The sequence below is a fragment of the Cornus florida genome, unplaced genomic scaffold (assembly GCF_030987335.1).
Source record: "Cornus florida cultivar Cherokee Brave unplaced genomic scaffold, ASM3098733v1 CherokeeBrave_3.0.0_Hap2_Chr06, whole genome shotgun sequence".
In the NCBI taxonomy this organism is placed as follows: domain Eukaryota; kingdom Viridiplantae; phylum Streptophyta; class Magnoliopsida; order Cornales; family Cornaceae; genus Cornus; species Cornus florida.
Window position 1 is genome coordinate 14,490,154 of NW_026775576.1, and position 9,638 is coordinate 14,499,791.

Genomic DNA, 9,638 nt, shown 5'->3' on the forward strand with positions numbered 1-9,638 from the left:
TAATATGATCACCAATAATGCATGATGTAGTGGGTGAACCAGGGTCCTTAAACTTTGGAAGAGTGTTATGTTGCAAAATTGAGCTTACTTGCTCGTCAAACCACTTTTCTTGGTGCTTGGCTCTTGCTCTTCTGCTTTTGGGTGCACAAGTCTTTCAAGAATTTGGCATAAGTCAGAATTTGCTTGATTGCATCCAATAGTGGAAGATTAACTTTCACTTGCCTAAACATTTCCATGATTTCATTGGTTTTTTCCTTTTGCTTGTCTTTTGAAATGGATTCTTTTAAGGTATCTGGAAATGGAATTTTTAGTTCAAACACTTTTTCAAAATTTTCTTTTGAACTCGCTTCAACACAAGAAGTTTTCAAATCATTGTGTTCCAAATCATTTTTCAAAAAAACCTTTTCGACATCATTTTTCAAAACTTCTTTTTCAAACACATTTTTCAAGACTTCCTCATTCACAAGATTAGGAATATGCAATGAAGGAGGAATGGGATGTGAAACGGAATGGGTGATAACTTGAGGTTGCACTGGTTCACTCTCTTCGTTGGACATTCCAACTTAATTGTCTATAATCCTACCACTCCATAAGGTAGTCACCGCATTAACATGTTCAATGGTGTGGCCTTTCGATGAGGAATGGGTTTCCATAATACATTATTGCTTAGGTGGGGCATTAATAGGCATTTTTCCCTTCTCTCTTACATTGAGAGTGCCTGCTATTTGCCCTACTTGGGTTTCTAGCTTCATAATAGATTGACAGTGAGAATGAAGCAATTGCGTGTTAGCCTCTAAAGTGCCCAAAGCATTCAAAACTTTTTCTTCAAAAGCGGGACTTCTAGTATTACCTTGGGAATAAGATTGGTTGGGAAAATGAGAATTAGCAAATTGATTCCCTTAGTTTTGAAGTGGAGGTGGAATGTACTTCCCTTGGTTTTGAAGTGGAGGTGGAATGTACTTCCCTTGAAAACCACCTTGGGAAGGGTTTGAGCCCTCTCCTTGGTTTTTCCAAAAGAAATTCAGATGATTCCTCCAACTTGGATTATAGTGAGTACCATAAGGATTGTTCCCTTGGTTCACAAAAGCTGCATTGACTTGTTCATTAGGTTCATTTTGCACTTGTCTGTGAGGACAGTAAGAAGTAGAATGAAGAATACTAGAACAAGTCATATATGTTTCATTTGATGCACGATGAGAATGGTTAGGGAAGGAAGATATTTGGTTCGCTGAGTTTTGGTTAATCAAAAATTGTTCAAACCTTTGAGATAAAGACTTCATTTCAGCGGCTATTTCATTTGAATGGTCGACTTGATGTAAGCCAACACTCTTCCTACCTTGTGAATTCCTAATATTCTTGGATGATAGTATTCTATGCAAAGAATTTTCACTCATGCTCTCATAAAGACGCCACACGTCATCCTCATGCCTATCAATGTATGAGCCACCCATGGAAGCATCAACCATACCCTTATAGTTGTCCGATAAGCTCTCAAAGAAATATTGACCTAATTTCCATTTGGGCATGTCATGATGTGGACACTTCCTAAGCAATTCATTGAAGTGTTCCCATGCCTCATGAAACATTTCTCCATCCCCATGTGAAAATTCTCGAATTGAGGTTCTCATGGCATTGGTCTTAGAAACCGGATAGTACTTCTTCAAGAATTCTTGTTGCATTTCTGCCCAAGAAGTGATTGAAAAAGGCCTAAGATTGTTAAACCAATACTTTGCCTTGTCTTTTAAGGTGAATGGAAAAAGTTTGAGTCTTAAAACCTCTTCCGGCATGTCCGTATATTTTACGGTGGAGCATACTTCAAGAAACTCATCCAATTGCTTGTAAGGTTCTGCACTTGGAAGTCCATGATAGTTAGGATGCATTTGAATGGTTTGTGACTTAATTTCATAATGATGTGTTCTAAATGGAGGCAATTGGATGCATGTAGGTGCATTATACTCGTTAGGCACATAATGGTCTCTTAAAGCGAGAGGTGGATTAGCTACTTGAGGTGCAACATGAACACCTTGGTTTTGAATTCCTTGATTGATGATGGGAGGTTGTGGAGCATACATTGGCCTTGGCATTCCATATGGAACTTGGCCTTGTTATTGTGGTGGTTGGTGAATGAATGGCTTAGGCATGCCTAATGGTACTTGTATGTTCTCATTGTGCACATTGGGATGAATGATACCTTGTTGGTCTATGTGACCAAGGTCCTCAACATGATCATTATTATGGTCATCCATTGATAGATTGGCTCTATTTGAACTTCCTCTTCCCCTAGGATTTCTAACGATAGATTCAAGATGTAAATCAAAAGGGACAAGAGTTAATCTCAATGAACGACGTCCATGCATACACAATGCAAAACACAACAAATACAAAGAATGACAAACATTATGCCTTCACAACAATGCAATTAGACTTCTTCCACAAACACTTAATTCATACTCCCATGCTTTAACAATAATGATGCAAAGAACAATTAAAAACAAGCCTCCACGCGGGCCAATGATTTAACTAAGGGACTAAGTAAAGAAAGTCTCACAAAGGTCCTTCAGCACTTCAACTCCAAATTTATAGCTTAGCTTAGCAAATTTTTAGAATTTTTCAGCACTTTTCCTTGCTTACTTAGCTTGAATGCTCCTTTGCTTGCTTCCTCTCCAACAATGCACCTACTTAAGTAAGAATAACACAATAAGTAACCAAAAAGAAAAATAAAAATAAAGTAAAGATACGATCAAAAGAGTACCAATCTTAATTGATTCCACAAATCCGACGTTGCCAAATCAAATCAATCAAATCCCCGGCAACGGCGCCAAAAACTGATGTGCGGCGTGCCGCACCGCCACATCATCAAGCTTAAAGAGTGTATGGATTTTAAGGCGAGGACTAAGAGTTTTACATTTATAGAAGCCACTACAACCTTTCACTATAAATATAGCTAGGACGAGTAGGGATCATCCCAAGGGATTTGGAGGATCGAGCAATGTCGTGGAATTGTTATTAGGGCTAGTAGGTCGAGCGATCAAACAATTGGTTGGTTGGTTGATTAGAGAACAACTAAATTAAACTAAGTGATAACAAAGAATTCAATTAAGAGTAAGTAATAGAGAGAGAGATCTTGGGGTTTAGAGATCACCACCAAGCAATGCATTTCTATACCATTGATAAGTGATTAATGAGGGCAAATGGTGTGTTGCAATATTGGTGTGTGTGTGTTTGGTTGATTCAACAAGCAAGGATGACTAGTTAAGAATGTATTGTCTAAACATCATGTAAAAGGCACAATATATCTAAGCAATGAATCATATATTGTATAAATAACATGTGAAAGGCGCAATAGATCAAAACAAGTCACGAATCCTTCCATTAAGCTCACAATCCAAATACAACACAAGGTTAGAGACATATGCCACTTGCATTCAAAAGCTTGGATCATCAAACAACAAGCATATATTATCCTCCAATTTAACACTACACTATAACTACACTACTAGCATGAAAATAAACTAGGGGAGAGGCACAATCCATTAAGGAATAAGCATGAACCATCAAGAAAATCACAAGAGCATTACTTTAAGCACTATGATTTGACAATCTACAAATCTATAGCATCAATACACATAGACATGCATCAATAACACAACATCTAGAGACAAACACATGAACATCTATTCTAGCATATATAGACATATGGATAGAATGAAATGATCAATTGGAAGTATTAAACCACCTAAATCATTAAATAAACAAGATATATATATATAAAAGTGTCAAAACATTATTTACAACACTAATCCCTCAATAATACACAAGATTAAGATATAGAAAACATGCTTGGGGCTAACTCTAGCCCCAAGAAGATGTCTAGCCACTCATGGTGATGTTGCTCCAACCTTCAAGGGCTAACTCCATGGAAGAGATTTGCTCCTTGTTAATGAAGAACTCCAATGGTGTTTCTAGCCTCTTCCTCCTCTAAACTTCCCCTCCAAGAGATGATATAAAAAAATGATATTCGTTCCCCTTGTAAAAAGCAATCCTTATCCTTATATAGGTAGGTTAAAATGACACCCAAAATGAGCTGGGGTCATGCACACAATATTCCCAAATGATTGGATAAAGAACAACTTTCAATGAGATAGAAATTTAACTTTTTCGCACTGGAGGAAGTTCGATCGATCGAACCTTGGACTTGGATCTATCGAACTTGCTGAGATCCATCGAACTTAGGCTGGATTGATCTAACTAGTTGAGCTTTTTAGGAAAAGACAAATGCGAGATATTTTGAGAGATATTTTTGGGAAAAGGACATATGTGGTTAGTGGGTGGTAATGTTGTGCATAGGATCAATCATTTGAATAAGGACAAAAGTGTTTGATCGATCGAAGGGTGGTGTTGGATACATCGAACTTTTGGACTTTATGCTTTTGGGCCAAGGCATGTGTAACGTCCCGGATTTCTCAACCCAGTGCGTTAGTGATGAACCGAAAGTTAACCCGATAATGGACCCAAAATGTGGAAACAAAAGAACCCAAATGACCTCAAGAGATGCACGTCACCCCTAAGGCCCCAAAATGACTCTCCATGAAACCACGGAACTCAAATGAGCCAAGTAAATGAAGCAAGAATGCTTAACCCGAAAAGAGATGAACTAAGGGCAAAATGGTCATTTCTCACTGAAAAGGGTGCCATCGTACACACCATTGGAAGGATAACAAAAAATGAACTAAATTAGACTCAAGAATCGTCTAATTCTGAGTCCGGGCAGAAAAGATATGAAATTCCAACACACGATGCGAAAGTAAAAAAGCACCGACTTAACATTTTCCAATATTTTCATAATAAACTTTGAAAACAAAAGTGCATAGAAAATGAGATACATGCCATTGGCCTCCGGCCTCATCTCATACATGTTAAATACATTGAAAAGAGTGCACTTACGTACACTTTACATATACGAATCAACGAATACAAGTTTAAACAAATAGGGCTACAAAGAGGCATCTTATGCTAAAACTTGTATAAAATATAAACTTAGAAACTGTAAGCCATCCAAGGAGCAATGGAATCTTCAAATCCTGAGTCCTGTACCTGAAATATGCCCCAGTATCATAGGGGTGAGTAACATAAAGCTACTCGTAGGAGATGAGCATGCATCGACCTAGCATTTTACAATTTTATCACCTTATGGTGAAACATGTTAAAGGGGCTCATGCCACTTAACGTCTATATCAAGATGAGACCCAGGGAGCATCCTAAGCTACCTAGATCATTTATATCATAATCATATTGTTCATGCAATTCAAACAACATGGAAACATGTTATATAAGGTAACAAGATATAGATTCTCGAAGTCTTCAACTTGAAATCCAAAATACGAAAACAACAAGTGTGGGTCATGCCACCTAACGTTTATGTTCAAAATGAATCTATAAGGTCATTCCAAAACTACATTTGAACATCAAAACACAATTTACGATATCGATGCAATTTAACCAACAATGGAACTTCCAATACAACGCATGAAGCATGCTTTCACAAAGCTACATCTTAAGCACAAAATAGGAAATCAAATAAGGAACAACAAGTTACGATATCATCTAGTTATCAACTTGAAATGAAATACGAAATCAAACAAAGTGGATACTCAGACGTCACGCTGGATCAGACCGACAACATAGTTACCTTAGGGTTACTAACCCATGGGTAACCTCCCAATGTGCGCACTAGACTGTATAGAGGGACAATCCCCCTTACTAGAACCAAGTCCTAGCCGTAGCCAAACAACGACATCCCCAAGTTTCCAAAATCAATAAATTGTGCAACAACGTATATATATCAACATGTATATACAAGATATCAACTATTTACCAAGCACAATCCAAATTTTGGAAACTTTTAAAATACATGCTTAAAATTCACAGCTACTATGGCAAGTAAGATGTCAAATACAAAGTGTGCAATTCCTTACACATAGCAACAATATATTCAATAAGGAAAAACATATTCTCATGAATATAAAGTAACAACTATGTTATTCAATGCTCAAAAGTAATCAAGTGAACATACAACAAATCCAAATCCTTGATTTAAATATAGAAAAAACTTCCAAAATGTAATTAAATCCATGGAGTAATAAAGTAGAATTCAATTAAACATAAATAGTTAAATTCTCTAAATTCCAAGTTAATTTAAATAACCTCAATTTAATATATATTGAAAGACATGTCATGGTCATCATATGTATAACATCAAATGACAAGTTAAGTGATTAAAACACTTAAAACAAAATTAATCAAACTAATTAATTAATTTCCTCTAGATTTTTAAATAATTCCAAACGCCCTCAATTTAATCTATGTTAGAGAACATGCCAAGGCCTATTTCAATACCACATTACAACTTGATTTAATGCTTGATACAACCATGTGAATTAAACTTTCACTAAAGATAAATACTAAATAAAAGTTGTAATTCTTAATCAAATCATCCAAATTTAATATATGTTAACCAACATATCTAAGTATAATTTCCTAGCATGTTACCATTCAAATCAAAGTTATACATCATCATAAATTTTAAATCTTATACAAAGAAATAAAAATTACTAACTTTCTAGATTTGATACAAGGCATACATATATGTTGTATAATCAAGGCAAACACACAAATAATCCTAAAACATTCCCTACCTCAATTGGAATGAAAATCCCAATTACCACCGAAATGCAATCGCCCTAAATTTTTGGTCCGCAAAACAGATTTTTCAGCTTGCTACCTTCAACTTGTAAAATTGATAAAAAATTCAATTCTAACCCAAATTGAATGAATCCAAAGCCCAATGAAATCTTAAACACTGTAATTTCAAAATATCAATTTAGTTTAACAAAATATTTTCCCAATTAAAATAGTTTTGACCCACAACTTTGAAACAAATTCTGCCCAGAAAACACATTTTCAGCCTGTCGCTTCCAACTTTGAAAATTCATGAAAAATTCATTTGACATCCAAATTGGGCAAACCTAATTTATTTTGGAAGCAAACATATGAGGGTATAAAACTGAAAATTTAAGCCATGATCCAATGTCAAAAGGTTAGTGAAATAAATCATCTAAAAATATGTTTTCCAGCTGCAATAAAAACATGGACAATAGACAGTTTTGGTTTTTTAAAAAAAATTTAGAAATACTCTAAAATCCTGAAAAAATTCTGGGTTGTGTAAACCCATGGGGGAAGTTCCAGTAAAAATTTCAAGGCAATTGAAGCACCACAGCTCCATATAAAAATTCATTTCCGGACCAAAAAGGAAAAGCTTCAAATTTCCAGCAACTAGCTTGCAACTTCAAAAATTCATAACTAATTCATTTTAAATCCAAATTACATGACACCAAAACTAAATGAAAGCTCATTGAGTATATTTTCATATTCTATATTTATTTTGACAAGATTAATTTTAAGTTAAAACAGTTTAAGGGCAAAATACAAGTCATTCGCTTCCATACATGTAAAACACTCAATAATGACATAAAAATACTTCAAAATAAGAGATCAATACCTCACTAGAGAATTGAATCTCTAGATACCAAATCAAAACTAGGAGTTATGCTAGATCCGTCAAGGGTTTTGAAGAGGAGGATAAGGGGAACAAAAAGTATTCTAAGCTTTATGGTCTAAAGTAAGTAGATGGGCGTCAAAGATCAAGGTCAATGCCTAAGGCTTCAATCTCCATCCATGGAGGCTAGGATTTTCTTGTAAAGAAGAGAATGAAATAATGTGGTTAAGTGTGAGTGGAGGAAATAGAAATCCTCCACTCATTATGTGCTCTTACACCATGGTCAAGACACATATCTATGGTCAATTGCACAAAAACCCTCCTTTAAAACCCTAATCCCAAAGTGGCCCAAAGATATTTGCAAGACTAAATTGTGAACCTACACTTGTCACCAATCCATGGCTCCTTCCTTGGCTTAATCCCACACCTACACTTGTCAACCATCCAAGCCAACAAGTGCACCAATCCTAGGCCAATAAGTGGGTGAATCCTCACCCTCCAAATGTCATCACCCAATGCATTAAAGTATTTCCACACAAATGTCAACAAGTGGACCAATGAGAGTGTGACACTTGTCACACTTTTCAAAAATTGCAAAAAGGTCCTTTTTTGAAAATATCTTCCAAATTTAATTGCAAAATAGTCCTCAAGATGAAAAATAATTACTTTATTTAATTACACTAAAACCCCACAAGTTAAGAATAATTACACTAAAGTATGCATTAATGCCCCTTTATGAAAGAAGTAAGCAATCAACATGCTTTTGTAGAAAAGTAAAAATACCACTATCATGGAAATCAATTATCATGAATGCATGCAAAACCGGAATCAAATCCGAGTACAAAATGTGAGGTTGTGCAAGGAAAAAGGATAAACGAGAAAATGACAAAATGTGAATAGTGTTCGAAAAAATAAAATATAGAAATGATACAATCCCCAAAGGAAGTTGTCAATCTAAGGAAAAGAGTCTTGAAAATCATTTCAGAGCACTCAAGACGACATCAAGTGATGAAAAACCGAATCCAAAAAGGAAAAGACAACGGAAAAAAAAAATATCCATTAAAATCTGAGAAAAAGAAAAGGAAGAAAAATGACCGGGTCATTACAACCTTCCCACCTTAAAAGGATTTCGTTCCCGAAATCTAGCCCCAACAAAACAAAAAGGCGAAACCAGGATAATTACGGAGTACATATCTGAGTATCCCTCACACATGCTACGAAAGCAATCCCAAAACTGAAGACAACGTACAACCCCATGTCATTCGCACCCACGTGCTCACGACAGGATAACCCTTAAAAGAAAAGTGATCACATGGCCATACCACAAGTCGAAACTCACACACAGAACTTAAGGCCAGACGAGGGAACGGAAGACAATAATCGAAAGCACCCCTCTTGACGAACCATCATAAGGAACCAAAAACAACCACCAACAGAACTCTAAGATATCCATGAATCAAATCAAAGTACTAAACAAAGATGACATGGCAGTACGAATAGCAACCAGAACCTGCCCACGACGTACTCAAACGTGTGGTAGCAATGACAATTCCTAGTGTCCGCCCACACTTACTCGTCAGTAAGGTTGCATCGACGGCAACTAGCACCCGCCCACAGCACACAACTTCTACGATAGCATGACAGTATAAGGCACCAATTCATAACCTGCCCCCACTAGGTCTACCCATGAAACCTCTCGATACAAATGACTTCAATGTCAAAAATGATCATTACCAAAAGCACTACGGAAACCAACATTTTGTGAGAGTTGAGATATGGTCCAAAGATATCCGGTCGGACCATCTTGGCCAATCCCAAAACTCTGACAACAATGCCATAGGTACCGCTATGCTTAAGGCCTTAAATCCTCAATACAAAAAGACCAACAATTTTAACATCTCAAAACACTACTATTAACAACATCAATTACGAATCCAAAGTTTGACAAGCAAAACAGCATATCCAAAATCCCAGATATCATCCTAAAATAGATCAACTATCAGACTACTCACTGTAATCAAACATCGGATCAAAATCCCTATCACAGATAACTAGATCCTCGAAATACAAGTCCACGAAGTGG

General features: G+C 36.1%; 1 pseudogene; it reads left to right on the forward strand.

Annotated features, from left to right (window-relative positions):
* The first annotated feature begins 1,524 nt into the window (after positions 1-1,524).
* LOC132315377 (small nucleolar RNA R71) lies at positions 1,525-1,623 on the forward strand (annotated as a pseudogene).
* The last annotated feature ends 8,015 nt before the right edge of the window (positions 1,624-9,638 follow it).